The 24,128-nt window shown below is 43.9% G+C and overlaps 1 protein-coding gene across 1 annotated transcript in view; it reads left to right on the top strand.

Moving 5' to 3' along the window:
* Nucleotides 1–15,632: 15,632 nt before the first annotated feature.
* LOC120996027 (retinol dehydrogenase 7-like) overlaps nt 15,633–24,128 on the top strand; it is a 43,897-nt gene continuing 35,401 nt past the window's right edge. Inside the window, exon 1 of the mRNA XM_040425682.1 lies at nt 15,633–15,788. The gene's annotated coding sequence lies outside the window, so the exon portion shown is untranslated. The remainder of the gene's footprint in view (nt 15,789–24,128) is intronic.

The following is a 24,128-nucleotide window of genomic DNA, read 5'->3' as shown; positions in this document are numbered from 1 at the left end:
TTAATTATTTTTTTATTTTTTAACCCTCATTGGCACTGCCCACTGCGCCACCAATGTTTATTATATTGAGGGTGGGCCGCACTGCGCCACCAATGTTTATTATATTGGGGTGATGGGGGGGCGCACTGCGCCACCAATGTTTATTATATTGAGGGGGGGCACACTGCGCCACCAATGTTTATTATATTGGGGTGATGGGGGGGGCGCACTGCGCCACCAATGTTTATTATATTGGGGTGATGGGGGGGCGCACTGCGCCACCAATGTTTATTATATTGACCTTCTACTATGCATTCTGTATTCAGAATGCTATTATTTTCCCTTATAACCATGTTATAAGGGAAAATAATACAGTGAATAGACTTTCATCCTAGGAACCATGCGTGAAAATCGCACTTGCTTGCGATTTTCACACAGCCCCATTAACTTCTATGGGGCCTGCGTTGCGCGAAAAACGCACAACAGAGCATGCTGCGATTTTCACGCAACGCACAAGTGATGTGTGAAAATCACCGCTCATGTGCACAGCCCCATAGAAGTGAATGGGTCCGGATTTAGTGCGGGTGCATTCCAGTATTTTGAATGCCGGATCCAGCACTAATACATTCCTATGGGGAAAAATGCCGGAGCCGGCATTCAGGCAAATCTTCATTTTTTTTCGCCGGAGATAAAACCGTAGCATGCTACGGTTTTATCTTTTGCCTGATCAGTCAAAATGACTGAACTGAAGACATCCTGATGCATCCTGAACGGATTACTCTCCATTCAGAATGCATGGGGATAAAACTGATCAGTTATTTTCCGGTATAGAGCCCCTGTGACGGAACTCAGTGCCGGAAATGAAAAACGCTAATGTGAAAGTACTTTAAAATATTAAGTTTAAATCCCCCCTTTCCCAATTTTACATATAAAATATATAAACAATAAATAAATAAACATATTACATAGCCTTTTTAGTCACCTTGTCACCCCAAAAAATAGGATAGGACTGTTCTATTATGGGCCGAATGTTTCATAAAATGCGAAATGCACGCAGCTTTTTTTGGTGTTTTTTTTTTTTTGCACGGTATTGAGTATCACAATACTTTTTTATGGTGACGAAAGCGAATCAAAATTTTGGTTTCAAAACAACCCTACGCCGATCTGATCGGCGTAGCGTTGTCACGATACCAAAATTTTGATTCAGTTTCGATTTGGCGACTAAAAATTTGATTTGGCTCCTAAATTTTTCAGTTCAGGAGCCAATGGCTACTAGGAATTTTTTTTAGTCTGGAGCACTGTTCTGTGTGCCGGGCGCCCGCTCCCCTCCCTCCTCTCAGGGGCGGCAGCCTGCGGCTGTCCTGCCTACATGTGTGCCGTGCGGCGCTCAGGCCAAAGGAGGCGTCACTGACTGTATTTTCGGTTTTAAAAATGTGGCTCTCAAAATAAATTTCAATCGTGGTTTTGGCGAGATTTGGCTCAGTTGAAAAAAAAGGTTGCCCACCACTGCCCTAGTGTGTTATTCAGCATTCTCACAGGAGACAGGACAGAATACAGCAAGAGAGAAACTGAACCACTACCTACAGGATCAGCTAATATGGTTGACAGCTGACTCACAGAGTCAGACAACAAGTAACGCTCCAATAGCTCAAGTTGCAGTAAGAACTGCAGTTAGTGTGAACGGAGTCCAGTAGCAGACATGGTGGTGAGAAGTGGTACTGCAGAGAAGACTGGAGTAAAGGCAGCAGCTGATGATTGTAAGTTACAGAAGCCTAAGCGTGGTCAGAGACAAGCCAGAGGTCAGAAGCCGGTATCAGATAGTAGTGTGGTACAGGGAATCAGACAGACTCAGGGTCAGACAGGTCCAGTAGTCGATGCAGGTGGCAGGTAAGCAGAATGGTCAAACAGGCTGGGTCAAACACAGAAGATCAGATCGGAACATCTTTGCTATTACTGATAGTAACCAAACGCTCAGGCAACTTCCTGGAAGAGGAAGCTGCTATTCAACCTTGTAACCCTAACCAGGGGCCGTGCTGGTGCTGGAAGGCAGGAAGCACGCGCCCCTGGAAGCATAAATGACAGGAAGCGGCAGGCACCCCTATGGGACGCAGCATGGGATGGAGCACAGAGGCAATGTGGCCGGAGGACACGTCTGGCAGGCACGCACCTGCCACATCTGGCGGAGACAGCAGCGGGCAGCGAGGCAGGAGATGCTTGGCATATGACAGCGGGAGGTATGGCAGAAGGCACAGGCCTTACCCTCAGCTAAGTTCAGATTGTGCCCCCTTGTTCTTGTGTTTAGCTTTTTATTGATAACACTTCCCTCCTGAACCTTATTTATGCCTTTAACATATTTAAAGGTTTTGATCATGTCCCCCCTTTCCCTTGATTCCTCAAGGCTATACAAAATAAGGGGGTCATTAATTAAGATGCTTTCGATACTGGACTTAATAACCCCTGCACTGGTGGTGGACCCGTCGAAGTTATGTAGAGCCACTGGTCTAAATCTACGCTAGCTTCCTTGCTGGTGTACATTTAGAACATTTTCTACGCCAAAAACAGGTGTAGAAAAGGATAAATGAGACAAACCTGGGAGGCCGCCCATGCCACATCCCCTTTTTTTAGACCTGGGTTGAGCAAAGAAAAGTCGCAGATTGCGGAGCAAAATACCAGAAAGCTGGCGTATATCAATTGGTAAATGACCCCCTAAGTTCTTTAAGTCTATCCTGGTATGTTTTATGCTTAAGAGATTTTTTAGCCCATCTCTGCACCCGTTCCATTTTATCTGTCTTTTTGTAGGTGGGGTCTCCAGAACTGGACACAGTATTTCATATGTGGTCTCACTAGTAGAGTTGAGCGGACACCTGGATGTTCGGGTTCGACGGGTTCGGCCAGGGGTGTACATAGAAATCACTGGGCCCCATAGCAAGCATCTGAATTGGGCCCCATAACCCCGCCCACTACCCACCCCTGGCCCATCCCACCTCCTGTCCTGGCTCCTCCCATGCCACACCCCCATTAAAGAATCCCTAATGCCCCCCAAAATGCCCGGGGCGGAGGAGTAGGAGAGCACACTGTCCACTATGAGCCCCCCAAACTCTTAATGCCCACCAAAATGCTCAGGACAGTGTGCTTTCCTTCTACTCCTCTCCCCCTGGGCATTTTGGCGTAATGGGGGCATTAGGGGTTGGGAGGCAGGAGGCTCATAGAGGACTCAGGGGGGGCGGAGAGACTCAGAACAGTGTGCTTGTCTCCTACTCCTCCTTCCCCCTGGGCATTTTGGGGTAATTGGGGGGCTCATAGAGGATTCAGGGGGGGGGGCTCATACAGGACAGAGTAGGAGGGAAGCAGACTGTCCTCTATAAGCCCCCCAAACCCTTAATGCCCCCCAAAATGCTCAGGACAGTGTGCTTTCCTTCTACTCCTCTCCCCCTGGCATTTTGGGAGGCATTAGGGGTTGGGGGCTCATAGAGGACTCGGGGGGGGGGGGGGGGCTCATAGAGGACAGTGTGCTTTCCTCCTACTCCTCCCCCCCTGGACATTTTGGGGTAATGGGGGCATTAAGGGGGCTCATAGAGGGTTCAGGGGGGGGGGGGGGGCTCATACAGGACAGAGTAGAAGGAAAGCAGACTGTTCTCTATGGGCCCCCCTCCCTATGAGTTATCTTGCTGCTGCCTGGCAATGCTGCAGCCTGCATTAACCTATCTATCCATCCCATTCCTGGCTGGGGACCCTTCCCAATATATCAAACCACCGGCAGTCCGGCACCAACCGTGTCCGGTCAGGAGCGGGCAGGCAGTCCTTCAGTCTGGGGCTGGGATCGATGCAGGCAGGGTACAGCCAGACAGCTGCCTACTTCACTCCTCGCTCAGGTCAGAGAGAGAATGAATGTGTACAGACAGTGTATGTCCGGCGCCCGTCCCTGCTACCCACAAACACTGGCCAATCAGCAGCTGCCTCTGTGTGCTGCTGACTTGCGCTGATTGGCCAGTGTGAAAATTAGAACACACCTGCAGGCTGGCCGGGCGGGAGAATCAAGTGAGGCAGCATGATGAGCAGGTTAATAGGGGAGGGAGGAGGGGGCCCGCCGATCAAAGGCAAGTTCCGCGGTCCCTGTGCCGCCCAGTGTGTTCTTCATAATTGTACTAGTACTGCTTACTACTTAGCTAAAATAAACGGAGGGGGCGGGCCTTCCGAGCGCTCTGGGCCCCCCGGTGCCGCGGGCCCCATAGCAGTGGCGTACCCTGCCTCTATTGGCGGTACGCCACTGGGTTCGGCCGAACTTCGGAAAAAAGTTCGAGTTCGGGGCCCAAACTTGACCCCGAACCCAATTGAAGTCAATGGGGACCCGAACTTTTGAGCACTAAAATGGCTGTAAAAATGTCATGGAAAGGGCTGCAAATGGCGTCAAAATGTGGTTAAGAGCATGGCATGTGCTCTGCAAACAAATGTGGATAGGGAAATGACTTTAAATAACATAAAATACGTAAAAATAAAAAATAATAATCTTGATCTAGGAGGACCAGGTCCATAAGGAGTAGGAGGTTGAGGAGGCGGTGGATGTGGCTGTGTCGGTGGAAGCGGCGGTGGAGGAGGAGGAAGCCTACACTGGTTTTTGGTTTTAAATTTTATTTTTAAAATTAGGGTACACCCCAAAACATTGGGAAATATAACCTGTGATAACCCCCTCCAGTCATGATAAACACACGTTCAGACAATACACTGGCTGCAGAGCAGGCCAGCACCTCCAAGGGGTAAAGGGCAAGTTCAGGCCATGTGTCCAATTTGGAGACCCAGAAGTTGCAGGGGCTGACCCCTGTCAGTCAGTTCATGTAGGCATGTGCACACTTACTGCCCCACCATGTCACACGTCCCCGTGATGTTCACGATCCAATTTGATATCTGCTCTATCAACTTTCAATGTTCTTTTATGCGCCTACCATGGTGATTACGGGTGGCGGGGAATCAGGGTTCCAGGCCGGAGAGGGAGCGTGAGAAAAAAAGACCAAATTTAAGGGAGGATCCATTTTTTCAAATTTAAAATTAGAGTTGAAATATGGGAGAAATTATTAAAGCATAAAAGTGTGACAACTTTTCAAAGTTTAAGCATTGAATGTAAGGATGTGGTGCGCATTAATTACTGAATAATTTATTACATTTTATTCCCTGTCACCTATGCATAGCAGGTGTTTATTCACATCTAAAATTGTATAATGTCAACCCAAGAATGTAACAGAAAAATTATTAAAATTTATTAAGCTGTCAACTATTCACCACAAAATGTAACTGACAATAATTTTTTTTTTTTAACCTGTCTACTAGGTATAGCAATGGTACTATACACCCAAAAATTTGTTTATTTCGCCAGAATATGTAACTGACAATTTATTTTTTATTTTTTTACCGTTCCACTAGGTATAGCAGTGGTATTATACACACCAAAATTGGTGAATTTCACCCTAAAATGTAAATGACAATTTTTTTTTCTTTGTTTAACCTGTCTACTAGGTATAGCAGTGGTACTATACACCCAAAAATTTGTTGATTTCACCATAAAATGTAACTGACAATTATATTTTTTTTTTTTATCGGTCCACTAAATATAGCAGTGGTACTATACACACCAAAATTGGTGAAGTTCACCCTAAAATGTAAATGACCATTTTTTTATTTTTTTTTTACCGGCCTACTAGGTATAGCAGTGGTACTATACACCCAAAAATTGGTTAACTTAACCCCAAAAAGTAAATTAAATTTTTTTTTCTTTGTTTAACCTGTCTACTAGGTATAGCAGTGGTACTATACAACCAAAAATTTGTTAATTTCACCCGAAAAAGTAAATGACAATTTTTTATATATATTTTTTGGATTTATGAGGTGGAGTTCCATATGGAGTAGGAGTTTGAGGAGGCGGTGGACGCAGCGGAGTAGATGGAAGCGGCGGTGGAGGAGGACCAGATAGCCAACACAGGTTTTTGGTTTTAACTTAATTTTGTAAAATTAAGGTACACTCCAAAAGAGTGTGAAATATCCAAAATACAAACAAGAGCAATTGCGCTGCAGTATAACAATGGCTGATAAGTGCCGGTATATATGTCTATTCTGCACAAGGTACGGACAAGACCTGAGGGATCCATGCCTGGTTCATTTTAATGAATGTGAGCTTGTCCACATTGGCTGTGGACAGGTGGCTGCGCTTGTCTGTGATGACGCCCCCCTGCCGTGCTAAACACACGTTCAGATAATACACTGGCTGCAGGGCAGGCCAGCACCCACAAGGCGTAAAGGGCAAGCTCAGTGGTGGAATCCACAGTTGTGGACCCAGCGGTTACAAAAAAGCAGAAAAACCCAAATTTTCATTCAGGCCCCTGGGACGTAAGGTCCCCAGGGTCCAAATCCAGCGGCTCTCCCGTTGGGCTAGCCTCTTGGATATATTCCCAGCCGCAAATCTACCCGGATACAGTCAATACCCCTCACTTTAAGGAGCCTAGGATTGCATGAGTGAAATGCTTTAAAGTGTCTAGCAAGGGGTTTGGAGGCCTCAACCTCCTCTAGGTCTTGCGCCTTCAGAATGTCCCTCACATGCTCCCGCACGCGGACCCTCAGCTCCCGTGTTGTCAAACCCACATAGATCATTGGGCACGGGCACCGAGCGTAATAAACCACCCGAGTGCTGGAGCATGTGAGGGATTGGTTAATTCTGAACGTCCTGGTACCAGAGGAATTCATGAATTCAGAGGAACGCTCCATATTTGGACAAGCAGCGCACCCACCGCATGGTCTAAAACCAGTCCTGGGACTACCCTGTCTGGCAAAGAGCTGCGGAACAGCCGGCTGTAGGTATCCTCTTACCAGACTATCACGCAGGGTGTTAGCCCTGCGTGCTGTGACAAGGGGTCGTGGAGACAGCAATTTTTCCAGGACTGGGTCCGTACACAGAATGGGCCAGTGTGTGGCCAGACAATTCCTCATCTCATCCCAGTATGAGTGATAGGTACTAATAAATCGGAGTTTTTTATCTGGTACCCGCGTCTTTTTATTTTGTAACAATTGAGACGGGCACTGAGTTTTTGCGCGCCAGTAGGCCCTTTTGATGGACCGGTGGCTGTAGCCTCGCCTGAGAAACCGGTCCCTCAAATCACTGGCCTGTTTCTCAAAAGTCGCATCGTCGGAACATATCCAACAAATGCGCAGAAATTGACCTACAGGAATTGCAGAGATGGTATTCTTGGGATGTAGAGAGGTTGCGTGTAGATACTCATTGACAGCCGTCTCCTTACGGAAAACATCAGTCCTAAGGTGACCACCGGTGTCTCGGAACACTGATACATCCAGAAAGTCAACCCTTTGTTTGTGATGTGAATAGGTCAACTTTATATTTCTGGAATTGGTGTTCAATAGTTTGAAAAAATCATGAAGCTGTTCCTCAGTTCCCTGCCAGATCAGAAAGACGTTGTCTATGTACCGCGCCCACAAAATGGCGCGGTCCATGACGACGTGTCTGTCTGACAGGAATAGGTCCCTCTCCCACAGCCCCAGGAACAGGTTGGCGTATGCCGGCGCACACGCCGCCCCCATAGCTGTCCCCTGGAGCTGCAGGAAAAAGGACCCGTTGAAAGAAAAGAAATTCCTTGTAAGAACAAACCTGAGGAGTTGTAGCAAAAAGGATGCAAAGTCCCCCGGTAGGTTGCTAGTGGAGAGAAAAAACTCCACTGCTCGCAACCCATCTACATGTTGGATACTGGTGTAGAGGGACTCTACATAACAAGTTACCATAATATTATCCTCATCCAAAGTAATTCCCTGTATCCTCTGTAAAAAGTCAGAAGTATCTCTGACGTACGATGGCATGGTTTCCACAATGGGCTTTAGATGGAAATCCAACAATTTGCAAACAATTTCTACCATGCTATTGCACCCCGATATGATGGGCCTACCTGGGGGTACGGAGGCATTCTTGTGGACCTTGGGTAAAAGGTACAAGGTTGGAATAGATGGTTCCTGGATAATAAGAGCTTCGTACATCTGTTTGGAGATGATGTTCTTCTCCAGACCAGTGTCCAAGATTTCCATGAGCTCACCTCTAAAAGAGATGGAAGGATTAAAAGTGAGTTTTTTGTAACAAATGGAATTGTTTAGTTGTCGGTATGCCTCTGCCAAATACATGCTCCGTGGCCAAACCACCAGGTTCCCACCCTTGTCAGCCGGCTTGTAGATCACATCACTAATGCCTTTGAGTTTTTGAAGGCTCGACCGTTGATCCCTGTCAAGATTGTCACGTCGAATAGACGTCGGGATTGGTTCAAAATCCCTACTGACCATCTTGACAAAGAGATCTATCGCCGGACACAACGACAAGGGAGGGAACTTTGCAGATTATTTCCTTATCTCCGAGGGGATAGTATTGATAGCATTGGCAGCTGGTCCGACTTGTTCAGCTAACAGGTCCTCCAAAACACGGAGGGCCTGCTGCTCATCCTAAGTGTCGAGGACCCCAATGGAGTCGGACCTCGCATGCCACCTCTTCATCATCACGGACCGCCCAAAAAGGTGTAGGTCCTTGATGGCGGTAAAACGGTCAAACCTGCAGCTAGGTGCATACGAAAGGCCTTTCTCTAATAGAGAGATATCTATATCAGAAAAGCTATGACCCGATAAATTGATTACCTTAGGTTCATTAGCTGGCCCTTTCGAATTCGCAGACGACTCAGGCTGTCTTTTTCTCCCAGGTCCCTTTCCCTGTTCCATCTTTCTCCTGTACCGGGTCAGGCGGGCAGGGTTGGTATCATGTGACTGAGAGTCTCCGGCAGATGATACGGAGGACACCGAAGCCAATCGGCTACGAGACCGGGACCTGTTATTATTGTTCAGTCCTTTATTTTTCCATTTGTACACACGATTTTGTTGTGCGTCATTGCTATCCCGGGCAAATTTCGGGATCTTTACTTCCTGGATTTCTTTTTCCCAAACTGGATATTTGGTATCCAGTTGTTCTTGGAAGCTTTTCAGGTTAGCTGTACTGCAATCACTCGATAGACGTGCCTGCAGCAGATCAATTTCACTATCCATCTGTTCCAAACTTTTTTTGTTATGGCCAATCAGGAGCTCAATGAAGCCAAATGAGCTCTGATTGCAAATTTCCTCCCATTTGGAGACAAACATGTCGTCCTCTATGGGAAAGGAGGGGAAGACCTGTATCCTAAGCCCACGGGAATAAGGCCCCTCTGGAGATACTTTTCCAGAAAGGCCTTATTCCACCATGTGCGTGCTCTCTTATGCAATAGTAGTTGTAATGAATTCTGGGTTTCCTTAATTGAACCACCGCTGGGACCACCCACTGCTCCTTCGTCCTTGAATACGGCATCAAGTTGTGAGAGCCAGGACAATTCCCTGGCTTTGTAGTCCATGATAATGATTAAGGTCAATAGCTCTGTGAAAAAATACACAGTACAAAATTAATCAGAAAAACGAAACAGACCCCAGGGGTTAGGAAAGTGAGGTAGGGGGAACAGTGCCCACCCAATGTATCCACAAATAACACCCCTGAGAAATAACTCGGCACAAGCTCCCGAGTACAATGGCAGAATAACGGAAGAAAAATGGAGCCAAAAATGCCAGATGATAAGTAGTATAAATATAGACTTTTATTATGTAACAAAACACAAGTAAAAATGCAATTACATGCATATGATGCCAGGAGACAAGGGACAAAAAGGAACAGGGAAGGAAAGAACGGCGCCACCCTGGGAGGGACACACTGGTCAAAAATACGTGAATATAAAGGATCAAATAGGGATGTGTAAGGTGTAATAACCTACCCTAAGATCACATACATATACATGATAATAGGTGAGTCACTGATCGACTGCAAAAAAACAGAAATGATAAAAATGATAATAAGTAAAGACAAGCAGCTATGGTAGATAGCCGCACAGAATGCAGACCTGGAAGTCAGTGAGCATCCAGGAAAGGAAAATTAAGAAGGGTAAACATGCAGGAGGGACTCACCAAAAGGAGACCAGAGGTGTAACAACCAGGATGTGAATCAAATGTTTTAAAGTCTCTCTAAGCCAATCAGGAGCCGGCACTTACTTGTCCCCAGGTGTGTATGCTAGAGGGCGCGCGAACACTCCAGCGCAGACACGTCCGGCTACCCCGCAGCAGGCGTCCCGTCGGGCCACGCCCACCCCACGTGACAAGTCACATGATCGGGCGGAAATGACACAACGCGAGGATGCACAGGCACGGGGCGCCGGAGGCGGCGCCAGATGACGCGCGCACGCATCACAAGGGGGGAGGAGCAGTGGAACATCCACCTATCTAATGCTGAAATCAGAACATCTCCATCTAATAAAGACAAGGAAGAAAAAAGGACAAAGAAAACAAAACAAAAGACGGGTGTGGCCGCACATATAGATATATAAATGAATGAATGCCTATTGTCTCATGCGGTGCATCAGAAAAGGAACAAATCATAAAATACATATGTGCAATATGTACAATATAGTGCGATTCAACAAGTGTAGAATATATCCAATACTTGATAAACATGTATATGTACTAATACAGAGTACAGAAAATGATAATAATAATAATACAAGTATACAGAGAGGAAAGTGCAAAAATACAATTACACAAAAATACAAAGATACATGATTATTCATAAATACACCAATACATACACAGAAATAGCCACATGATTGATGATTCTCATATACATCATGATTATAATGGTCAATAAATACATAATTAAATAAATACATGATTGCATACGGTAACAGCAGACAAGATAATAATGAAAAACAATGATGATAATAATGCTGATATAATATAAATATGTTGGTGTGGTGGAGCCTGAAGGTCAGTTTTATTTTGGTTGTCAGCTTGGTGTGGAGCTCAGCTCCTGGGCTGTTTGTGATTATGTCTGTGTGTCACCCTTATTTATTATTCTGTTTCCTTTGCTGTGTCTGTTGTCCCCTCCAGTGTGTTTCTGTCATTCCTCCCCCCACCTGGTGTATGTAGTTATGGTGTGGGTTTTGCTTGGAGGTTTGATTGTGGTGTGTGACGGCTCCGGAAGGGGGGTTAAGCGAAGGCAAGACTGTGGGTTTCCCAGCCTGGAGCCTCCGTTCATCTTGGCTACGGCAGGTAAGTGTAGATAGCATTGTTATGTTGCTGTGTGACTTACCTGCCGTACTGCTTCACCCATAGCCTTGCATCATGTCAGCTACCAGGCCTCTGGAGATGCCTGTCATCCGTGTCGTGGATGCACAGGTATTCTCTGCCCTGTCATCAGGCCTAGGGTGTAGCAGGGATAGCAGGGTCCTAGGTTGGTGAGCATGAGCCCCCTCACCTTCTGAGGCGGCTCATGCGCTAGGGTTACATTAGGAGGTGACCTGCTCCCTGTTCCTTGCTATCTGGCGTTGCAGCCACAGCTATTGCATGGTGGGGGGTTTTCCCTAATCCCCGTCGTGACACTGTATTTCAAATGGCTGTATTTCAAATGGCTGATTCAAACCCGTGTATGTAGAGGGGGTATCTCACAGGGCCTGAACCAGTGTAGGCCTGAATTCAATATTGGTGCACCAAATGGCGGTATTTAAAATCTCTGAATGTAACCCAAATGTATTAAGGGTGTATCTCACAATGACATCTGCATCAAAGGCTGCCAACTTTTTTTTTGGAGACCAAACGACTGTTTAACAACTGAATTTGACAGCAGTATATAAGCCTGTAATTTCACACGTGCTGATGCTGCAAGGCCTGAAAATAGTGTTTTTTGTCAAAAAAGTGTGTTGAAAATGATGGGTGTATTTCTACCTTAACCCCTTAGTGACCAAGCCTGTTTGGGCCTTTATGACCAAGCGTTTTTCTTCCTTTTTTTATGGTCTCGTTCCAAGAGCTCTTTTTTATTTTTTCATCTATATAGCTTTATGAGGGCTTGTTTTTTACGGGACAAGTTGTAGTTTTTAATGGCGCCATTTTGGGGTACACATAACTTTCTGATTAACTTTTATTAACTCTTTCTGGGAGGGAGATAGGGAAAAATAGCAATACTGCCACTGCGTTTTTACATTATACATTTTTTGGCGTTCATTTTTCGGTACAAATAACATAATATCTTTATTCTCTGGGTCAGTACGATTACAGTGATACTAAATACTTATAATTTTGTTTACGTTTTACTACTTTTTTTGCAATAAAACACCTTTTATTAACCAAAAAAATAATTTTGCATTGCCACTTCACAAGACCCATAATTGTGTGAGGGCTTGATTTTTGAATTACGAATTGTATTTTTCATTGGTATGATTTTGGAGTAAATGCCGCTTTTTGATCGCTTGTTATTACGTTTTTTTTCGGTGGAAACTAAGAATAAATTCGAAATTCTGTCTTTTTATTTTTTACGGCGTTCACCATAGGGGATAATTTATGTAATATTTATGTAGTCCCGGTCGTTACGGACGCGGCAATACCAAACATATGGGGGATATTTTCTTTTTGCAATTTTTTTCATTGAAAAGCGTATTTTCAATGGAAAAAAAACCATATTTTTTTATTTAATAAATGTGTATTTTTTTTCTATTTTTTTTACTACTTAATAGTCCCACAAGGGGACTATAATATACAGTATTTTGATTGCTTTTAAAATGTAATGCATTATCTCTATAATGCATTGCATTTTAATAGCAATGCTATTCGAACATTGACCAGCAGGCTGCGCCAGAGAGGCACAGCCTGCTGGAAGTAACGGAAGAAAGGCTCGGGGCCCTGATCGGAAGCAAGGTAAGCTTCCCAGCACATCAGCACCCCGCGATCGCATTTTCGGGGTGCTGATGGGAGACAGAGGGAGTCCGCTCCCTCTGTCACCACTTTACATGCAGCGGGCGCCATTGCGCCCGGCATGTAAAGGGTTAAACAGCCGGATCGGCACTCCTGCCGTTCCGGGCTGTTAGAGCAGGGACCCGGCTCTCATGTGAGAGCCAGGTCCGCGCTCCCCGCTGCACGGGGGAGCCGTGCAGCGCTTAAACTGGGCCACCGTAAAAACGCGGCAGCCCAGCCTAAGGCCCCTTAGTGACCGCCGTAAAAACACGTATGGGTGGTCACTAAGGGGTTAAATTGCACACTGACTAATCCAGATTTAGATTGCCAAAAAAAGTCTTTTTTTGGTAACAGAATATGAAAGCTATATGGATTTGGTTGATTGGATTGGCTCACCCTCTATTAGCATGGAATGGGTGCTCCCCCTAAAAAAGATATCCCCAATCTTTTAAAATGGTTTGATTGTTAAAATGGATGGATGAGAGGGGCACACCGACAACTAGAATCACAATGCAGACCAGCCAGTATGTGAATAAGCTATTTATTAGCAACTCAATAAAATAAAATAAAATGAGGATCCTCAAAAATCAATCATTTGAAACATACACTTTATAAAACATATAAAACCAAGGTGGTAGTATCGTAAGATACAACGATGACACTGATGGATAATAATGTTAGCTGATTGTAGCAGGTTTTTCTAGGAAACGATTCAGGTACGCAGGTCTATTGCGCAATGTCTCTCTTGTTACTAAAAGTTCAGGCTAAGCCGATATTTGCAAGTACATGTAGAGTCTTTGTGGTGTTAAATCTTCACAGCATATAACAAAGAATCTGCTGTTAATGGACACACTACTCACAGTTTCGGTGTAATGAGGCGGCCGATCACTTGTGCTTGGCGTGGCGTCCCACGTGGTACAGCACCGATGGTCTGATTTTGGATCCGCTTATTTGTACTGATGAGTAGATCTCCAGGACAATGCAAACAATAGGTATAGGCGCCGGGGTCAAGTGTTTGTCAAGACCCAATAAGTTATTCCGCGTTGCTGTGTGTCTTTTATCCAAACACAAGAAATCCTATGTTTTCTTCCTGTGCGCTGTGTGGAAGCGCTTCTGAAGATTCAAAGACGGTGCGCAGATGATAGCCTGCGGTTTCTTTCTTTCCTCGAGACTGTGTACACCAGACGCGTTTCGGAGTTAACAGTGACTCCTTCCTCAGTGGTCACTGTTAACTCCGAAACGCGTCTGGTGTACACAGTCTCGAGGAAAGAAAGAAACCGCAGGCTATCATCTGCGCACCGTCTTTGAATCTTCAGAAGCGCTTCCACACAGCGCACAGGAAGAAAACATAGGATTTCTTGTGTTTGGATAAAAGACACACAGCAACGCCGAATAACTTATTGGGTCTTGACAAACACTTGACCCCGGCGCCTATACCTATTGTTTGCATTGTCCTGGAGATCTACTCATCAGTACAAATAAGCGGATCCAAAATCAGACCATCGGTGCTGTACCACGTGGGACGCCACGCCAAGCACAAGTGATCGGCCGCCTCATTACACCGAAACTGTGAGTAGTGTGTCCATTAACAGCAGATTCTTTGTTATATGCTGTGAAGATTTAACACCACAAAGACTCTACATGTACTTGCAAATATCGGCTTAGCCTGAACTTTTAGTAACAAGAGAGACATTGCGCAATAGACCTGCGTACCTGAATCGTTTCCTAGAAAAACCTGCTACAATCAGCTAACATTATTATCCATCAGTGTCATCGTTGTATCTTACGATACTACCACCTTGGTTTTATATGTTTTATAAAGTGTATGTTTCAAATGATTGATTTTTGAGGATCCTCATTTTATTTTATTTTATTGAGTTGCTAATAAATAGCTTATTCACATACTGGCTGGTCTGCATTGTGATTCTAGTTGTCAGTGTGCCCCTCTCATCCATCCATTTTAAGAATATGAAAGCTGCTGTATATATTAAACTTGAATTTAACACTTGCAGATCTGGAAAATACTGTTTTTTGAAAAAAATAAGTGTTTTTCAAACCCCAGAAAATGATGGGTGTATTTCTACCTGAAATTGCACACTGACTAATCCAGATGTTGTAGTTTGCCCCCAAAAAATGGTGATTTGCAATGTCCCAAAAGTTCAGATGCAGTGCTGGTGCACTGAGCATGCATAAAATGGCCGCCGCCGCCACCTACCTAACAGAATTATAAAAGCTATTTTTTTTTGGTCAATGGCAGGGTAAAACGATAGTGCCCTGCACCCCCACAACTATTTCTAGGTAGATCGCTGAGTTAGATTCTCTCCTATTCTCTCCCTGAAATCACAAGTCCAGCAGCATCCTCTCCCTACACTTGTATCAGCAGAGTGACGTGCAGCGCTAGTGACTCAAGCTTATATAGAGCCTGGGTCACATGCTGCTCTGGCCAATCACAGCCATGACATTAGTAGGCATGGCTGTGATGGCCTCTTGGGGCAAGTAGTATGACGCTTGTTGATTGGCTGCTGTGCAGCCTTCCAAAAAGCGCCAAGAAAGCACCAAACCCGAACTTTTACGGAAAGGTTCGGGTCCGGGATCCAAAAATCCTAAAGTTCGGTACGAACCCGAACTTCACAGTTCGGGTTCGCTCAACACAACTCAATAGCGCTCCTAATACTGGTTATTCCCCTAGATTTTCCTGCTTCCTAATAAGGATCAACAGTTAGTTTGCTTTCCACTTTTCAGTTCAGTCTTGGCACCTAATACACTTCAGTGACTTTGCTGTGTTTATACAGTATAATGTTTGATAAGCATGACTTGATATATTCCAGCACACACTGCGTTAACAGATCAAAAATATATTTCCAAGTTGATTTGTGCCAATTCAGCAGACCCTCCCTTCTCTCCTCCCTCTGAAAACTTTCTGCCTATGCTATTGAAACAGCAAAGGACCATACATTTTATAACTTCAGAAAAAGAATACATCTCAAGGGGTAAGTGACTTTTATACGGCTGCACCTTTTATAATAGTTATACTGGGTTCGAATCCGACTAAGGACAACATGTCCATGGAGTTTGTATGTTCTCCCAGTGTTTCCGTAGGTTTCCTCCAGGTTCTCCGGTTTTCTCCCACACTCCAAAGACATACTGATAGGGACCTTAGATTGTGAGCCTCATTGGGGACAGCTTGATGCCAATGTCTGTAAAATTCTGCGGAATATAGCAGTGCTATATAAGTGCAGAAATAATACTGTTCAGCATTGTGTACAGACTTGGAAACCATAAAGTGTCTTTGCTTTTTATAAGCTGGGACTTCTATCTAATAGTGAAAATTATGCATTGATACTATTTTCATTGTATTTTCTCTTTTTTATTGTTTATATATAGAGTACTTTATATTACTGACTACATTTTTTCTTAGCTTCTTTTTAACAGTAAGACTTCATTTACACTTGCATATTTTGGTCTGTATTGTATACCGATATTTGTAAGAAGAACCAGGAATTAAATCTTAACCCAGCAAAAGGAAACATTTGCACCTCTTTCATGTTTTGAACCCACTCTTGGTTTTAGCTTACATGCAAGGCTCGTTGCATATAGCTGCACACCCTCTCCCGTCTTTTGGAAGTGGGGTGCCCTTGATGTTGGTAGCAGTGAGGTGCAAGGAAGGAAATTGTAAATATGGAGCAAAGTAGCCAGTTCAAGAAGTAAACACTGAGGAGGAATTTATCATAGACTGCTATTCAAGTAAAGCCTTAGCCTAATAGCACTTAGTACCTTATTTCCAGATGTGCCTTTGTTTCAGCAATAGATGTTTTCTATCTTCTGAAAATCCAGTTTATTTGGTATGCAAATGAGACAGTAAGGTGCCCAGAGGGGCGTCATTCTTGCAGGAAGGAGCCCGGGCATGCCTCCTGCCACAATGTGTCCACCCACCCCTCCTACATCACATTCAAGCCATAACTCTGCCCCCCTTTTCCCTGCTCCCAGCATGAGGGCAGGCTTGGGTACTAGCAGGGGGTATGCCTGGGCTCCTTACTGCAAGAATGACGCCCCTCTTGGCACCTTACTGCCTCATTTGCCCACCAAATAAACTGGATTTTCAGAAGAAAGAAAACATCTATTGGTGAAACAAAGGCACATCTGGAAATAAAGTACTAAGTGCTGTTAGGCCATGGCTTTACTTCAATAGGGATTATCCTGGTGACAGATTTCCTTTAAAGGGGCAGGGCGCTGTGGATGATACTGTTAAGGGAGCAAAGTGCTGTGGTTTTAAGACGGACTTAAAACCCCCACCACCAGGCCCCGCAAAATCACGCCCCCAACCTGGTTAGGCCACGCCCACTCCCCCTCCGCAGCCGACGGGGATAAGAAAAAAGGAAGGTAAAAATCAACTTCTGTCAGCTGCAGGGGTGGGACGGAGGGTGACTTTCTCCCTGCAGCTCATGCATAGACAGCACAGTGATGCTTGATGTCATAAGCAACCATTACACCAGAAAAAAGACAATTACACATAATCAAAGTAAACCAAATTGAACTTTATTTAAATTTATGGTACTTAAATGGCCGCGATGCTTATTACGTTTTCCAATAATTATTGAAGTAAATAAACAGAATACAATTAACCATCAACAATCAAATTAATCAAAATAATAACCGTCAGTCCACTCAGAGAGTGACTTAACCCCCGTCAATAAGCAAGCGACTAATCAATAGAAAAAGAGGGAGGGAGGGAGGGATCTGGTGAAAATACTTACGTGAATGCGCCAGTGACGATGATTTCTTCTTTTATAGGCACTAAAAGACGGTTAGAGAAACTCTCCAATCAGCTGTCTAGAAGGCCCCGAGATCAACAGCCCCAGGGATTAGTCCAAACTCTTAAACACAGGTAAGTTTAATATAATTAATGCCATAAATTGTAGGTTGCCATGACATCATGGCTCCCCACAAGTTATACACTAGTGGTTCGCTCCATGATGTCATAAGCAACCATTACACCAGAAAAAAGACAATTACACATAATCAAAGTAAACCAAATTGAACTTTATTTAAATTTATGGTACTTAAATGGCCGCGATGCTTATTACGTTTTCCAATAATTATTGAAGTAAATAAACAGAATACAATTAACCATCAACAACCAAATTAATCAAAATAATAACCGTCAGTCCACTCAGAGAGTGACTTAACCCCCAAAGCGCCAAATCGGAAACGAAGTGGCCACCAAAGCATCGCAATCAATTAAGTAGCATATTTCTCAATAATGTTTTGAAGGTCAGAGATAAAGATATCACAACCTATTTCTGAAAGCTGATCCAGACCAGAACAATAAAGTCCTTTTAAAAAACCTTCAAGTTCTACATTTCTGTAAGAGAATTGACCCATACTTAGCATAAACTTCTCCATTTTTTATTGACTCTTTTCCTTATTTTGTCCAAAAAGGACAATTCAGGACTTGACCAAGTAAATTTAGGAATAATATCCGAAAATATAAGAACAGAATTCGGTAAAATTTGTCTTATCTTGCACATCAATTCCTGTAGTTCGTAAATCAACAAATGAGTTTTTATTTTACCTATATCAAAAGACCCAACATGTAAAATTACAAAATCAGGAATGTAACATTTTGAAAACAAATAGTCAACTTCAAAAATAATATTTGAAATCCGGAGGTTGGGAAATGCACTCCACTTGATACAAACTTCCTCAGAAAAACCTAGATTTTTTGTGGATTCTCTGATATTGGAACGTTCCATTACACATCTAATTAAGTCGTCACCAAATATCCAAATATTCCGTTTGGTTCCTGCAATTAAATAAGTAGATTAGGTCTGATATAACGCTTGTAGCAATTGGAATTCCATCTTCCAATGCGTTTTATAATAGAGGAATTTAAACCTATTTTTTCCGCAAATGTTGCTGCGCCAATGCGAAACGAATGTGCTGAAATTTTTTGATTTGTATGACCTAAATTTTGTAAACTCTTGCGTAAAACAAAGTTAAATTGGTATTTTGTTAAATATGAGCCGTCTATATGAGAAAATAAAGCAGGAATTGCTTTCTCTCTCATACTTAACCACTTTGACATATGTTCAAATGGGCAGATACATTTATAAGAGAATTTATTAACCACCTCCGGACCGCCTAACGCAGGATCGCGTTCCGGAGGTGGCAGCGCTGCGCACAGTCACGCATATACGCGTCATCTCGCGATGGCCGAGATTTCCTGTGAACGCGCGCACACAGGCGCGCGCGCTCACAGGAACGGAAGGTAAGAGAGTGGATCTCCAGCCTGCCAGCGGCGATCGTTCGCTGGCAGCCTGGAGATGTGTTTTTTTTAACCCCTAACAGGTATATTAGACACTGTTTTGATAACAGCGTCTAATATACCTGCTACCTGGTCCTCTGGTGGTCCCCTTTGTTTGGATCGACCACCAGAGGACACAGGCAGCTCAGTAAAGTAGCACCAAACACAACTACACTACACTACACCCCCCCCCCCCGTCACTTATTAACCCCTTATTAGCCCCTGATCACCCCTGATCACCCCATATAGACTCCCTGATCACCCCCCTGTCATTGATTACCCCCCTGTCATTGATCACCCCCCTGTAAAGCTCCATTCAGATGTCCGCATGATTTTTACGGATCCACTGATAGATGGATCGGATCCGCAAAACGCATCCGGACGTCTGAATGAAGCCTTACAGGGGCGTGATCAATGACTGTGGTGATCACCCCATATAGACTCCCTGATCACCCCCCTGTCATTGATTACCCCCCTGTCATTGATTACCCCCCGGTAAAGCTCCATTCAGACGTCCGCATGATTTTTACAGATGCACTGATAGATGGATCCGATCCGCAAAACGCATCCGGACGTCTGAATGAAGCCTTACAGGGGCATGATCAATGACTGTGGTGATCACCCCATATAGACTCCCTGATCACCCCCCTGTAAAGCTCCATTCAGATGTCCGCATGATTTTTACGGATGCACTGATAGATGGATCCGATCCGCAAAACGCATCCGGACGTCTGAATGAAGCCTTACAGGGGCATGATCAATGACTGTGGTGATCACCCCATATAGACTCCCTGATCACCCCCCTGTAAAGCGCCATTCAGATGTCCGCATGATTTTTACGGATGCACTGATAGATGGATCCGATCCGCAAAACGCATCCGGACGTCTGAATGAAGCCCTACAGGGGCATGATCAATGACTGTGGTGATCCCCCCCCTGTCATTGATCAACCCCCTGTAAAGCTCCATTCAGATGTCCGCATGATTTTTACGGATGCACTGATAGATGGATCGGATCCGCAAAACGCATCCGGACGTCTGAATGAAGCCTTACAGGGGCGTGATCAATGACTGTGGTGATCACCCCATATAGACTCCCTGATCACCCCCCTGTCATTGATTACCCCCCTGTCATTGATTACCCCCCTGTAAAGCTTCATTCAGACGTCCGCATGATTTTTACGGATCCACTGATAGATGGATCGGATCCGCAAAACGCATCCGGACGACTGAATGAAGCCTTACAGGGGCGTGATCAATGACTGGTGATCACCCCATATAGACTCCCTGATCACCCCCCTGTCATTGATTACCCCCCTGTAAAGCTCCATTCAGATGTCCGCATGATTTTTACGGATGCACTGATAGATGGATCGGATCCGCAAAACGCATACGGACGTCTGAATGAAGCCTTACAGGGGCGTGATCAATGACTGTGGTGATCACCCCATATAGACTCCCTGATCACCCCCCTGTCATTGATTACCCCCCTGTCATTGATTACCCCCCTGTAAAGCTCCATTCAGACGTCCGCATGATTTTTACGGATCCACTGATAGATGGATCGGATCCGCAAAACGCATCCGGACGTCTGAATGAAGCCTTACACGGGCGTGATCAATGACTGTGGTGATCACCCCATATAGACTCCCTGATCACCCCCCTGTCATTGATTACCCCCCTGTCATTGATTACCCCCCTGTAAAGCTTCATTCAGACGTCCGCATGATTTTTACGGATCCACTGATAGATGGATCGGATCCGCAAAACGCATCCGGACGTCTGAATGAAGCCTTACAGGGGCGTGATCAATGACTGTGGTGATCACCCCATATAGACTCCCTGATCACCCCCCTGTCATTGATCACCCCCCTGTCATTGATCACCCCCCTGTCATTGATCACCCCTCTGTAAGGCTCCATTCAGACATTTTTTTGGCCCAAGTTAGCGGAATTTTTTTATTTTTTTCTTACAAAGTCTCATATTCCACTAACTTGTGTCAAAAAATAAAATCTCACATGAACTCACCATACCCCTCACGGAAACCAAATGCGTAAAATTTTTTAGACATTTATATTCCAGACTTCTTCTCACGCTTTAGGGCCCCTAGAATGCCAGGGCAGTATAAATACCCCACATGTGACCCCATTTCGGAAAGAAGACACCCCCAGGTATTCCGTGAGGGGCATATTGAGTCCATGAAAGATTGAAATTTTTGTCCCAAGTTAGCGGAACGGGAGACTTTGTGAGAAAAAAATTAAAAATATCAATTTCCGCTAACTTGTGCCAAAAAAAAAAAATTTCTATGAACTCGCCATGCCCCTCATTGAATACCTTGGGGTGTCTTCTTTCCAAAATGGGGTCACATGTGGGGTATTTATACTGCCCTGGCATTCTAGGGGCCCCAAAGCGTGAGAAGAAGTCTGGTATCCAAATGTCTAAAAATGCCCTCCTAAAAGGAATTTGGGCCCCTTTGCGCATCTAGGCTGCAAAAAAGTGTCACACATCTGGTATCGCCGTACTCAGGAGAAGGTGGGGAATGTGTTTTGGGGTGTCATTTTACATATACCCATGCTGGGTGAGAGAAATATCTTGGTCAAATGCCAACTTTGTATAAAAAAATGGGAAAAGTTGTCTTTTGCCAAGATATTTCTCTCACCCAGCAAGGGTATATGTAAAATGACACCCCAAAACACATTCCCCAACTTCTCCTGAATACGGCGATACCAGATGTGTGACACTTTTTTGCAGCCTAGGTGGGCAAAGGGGCCCACATTCCAAAGAGCACCTTTAGGATTTCACAGGTCATTTACCTACTTACCACACATTAGGGCCCCTGGAAAATGCCAGGGCAGTATAACTACCCCACAAGTGACCCCATTTTGGAAAGAAGACACCCCAAGGTATTCCGTGAGGGGCATGGCGAGTTCCTAGAATTTTTTATTTTTTGTCACAAGTTAGTGGAAAATGCAGATTTTTTTTATTTTTATTTTTTTCATACAAAGTCTCATATTCCACTAACTTGTGACAAAAAATAAAAACTTCCATGAACTCACTATGCCCATCAGCGAAATCCTTGGGGTCTCTTCTTTCCAAAATGGGGTCACTTGTGGGGTAGTTATACTGCCCTGGCATTCTAGGGGCCCAAATGTGTGGTAAGGAGTTTGAAATCAAATTCTGTAAAAAATGACCTGTGAAATCCGAAAGGTGCTCTTTGGAATATGGGCCCCTTTGCCCACCTAGGCTGCAAAAAAGTGTCACACATCTGGTATCTCCGTACTCAGGAGAAGGTGGGGAATGTGTTTTGGGGTGTCATTTTACATATACCCATGCTGGGTGAGAGAAATATCTTGGCAAAAGACAACTTTTCCCATTTTTTTATACAAAGTTGGCATTTGACCAAGATATTTATCTCACCCAGCATGGGTATATGTAAAATGACATTCTAGGAACTTGCCATGCCCTTCACGGAATACCTTGGGGTGTCTTCTTTCCAAAATGGGGTCACTTGTGGGGTAGTTATACTGCCCTGGCATTCTAGGGGCCCAAATGTGTGGTAAGGAGTTTGAAATCAAATTCTGTAAAAAATGACCTGTGAAATCCGAAAGGTGCTCTTTGGAATAAGGACCCCCAGCGAATACCTTAGGGTGTGTACTTTCCGAAATGGGGTCATTTGTGGGGTGTTTGTACTGTCTGGCCATTGTAGAACCTCAGGAAACATGACAGGTGCTCAGAAAGTCAGAGCTGCTTCAAAAAGCGGAAATTCACATTTTTGTACCATAGTTTGTAAACGCTATAACTTTTACCCAAACCATTTTTTTTTTACCCAAACATTTTTTTTTTATCAAAGACATGTAGAACTATAAATTTAGAGCAAAATTTCTATATGGATCTCGTTTTTTTTTGCAAAATTTTACAACTGAAAGTGAAAAATGTCATTTTTTTGCAAAAAAATCGTTAAATTTCGATTAATAACAAAAAAAGTAAAAATGTCAGCAGCAATGAAATACCACCAAATGAAAGCTCTATTAGTGAGAAGAAAAGGAGGTAAAATTCATTTGGGTGGTAAGTTGCATGACCGAGCAATAAACGGTGAAAGTAGTGTAGGTCAGAAGTGTAAAAAGTGGCCTGGTCTTTCAGGGTGTTTAAGCACTGGGGGCTGAGGTGGTTAAGAGTAAGCCAAATACCTTTTCCCATTTGATCTGTTTTGGATTTTTTTATGAATAATTTGACTTGTTCATTAACCATTAATATGTCGGAAATGATTAAAGGAGGACCAGAATGCTTGTTTTCTGCTGCAATCTCTCCAATTCGTAGAGCGGAAAAAAAAGTTAAAGAAAAAGCTGCCGAAAACAAACATTCTTCATAAGATGAAGAACAAACTTTATGTAATTGATTTATGATTCCAGCTAATTGGTGAACAGATAGTGGATTGGTTTTATCCCTTGGAATCGAAAATCTTTTGATACCTTTAATTATTTGTTTAATTTTGAAATTATTTAATATTGAATTGTGACCATTTAATTTAAAAAAGAAAGAAATAGCAGATAATCTTTTTGAGATAGATTCAGCTGCTATTCCCTTATTCCAAAGATAAATTATAAAAGTGTTGAAATTCTCCAAATTAAATTCCGTGGCTGTTAATTGACCCATTCTGCAGAACTCCGTCCAATCGAACCATGCAGCAGAATAGGCTGCCCATGTATTTTTGGCAAACGAATAAGTTAATAATTCGTTATTTATTCTTCTGTAATACTCCATAAATGATCTGGACAAGGTATTCCTTTCAAAGATGCTTGAGGTGCCATTGCGAAAAATTTCAAGAGCTGCTGACGAGATAAAGCATCAGCAATAATGTTATTTCTACCTGGAATAAATTTAGCTTTTAACCAAATATTAAATTTGAGACAGTGCAAAACCAATTTCCGTAATAAAGAAGATACTAAAGGAGACTTGGACGACAAACAATTTATGGCAAATACAACACCCATGTTGTCTGAACATAATAAAATGCGTCTGTTTTGAAA

Source organism: Bufo bufo, chromosome 3 (assembly GCF_905171765.1).
Source record: "Bufo bufo chromosome 3, aBufBuf1.1, whole genome shotgun sequence".
Taxonomy (NCBI): domain Eukaryota; kingdom Metazoa; phylum Chordata; class Amphibia; order Anura; family Bufonidae; genus Bufo; species Bufo bufo.
The sequence above is the reverse complement of the archived record's forward strand: the minus strand, read 5'-3'. Positions and strand labels throughout refer to the sequence as shown.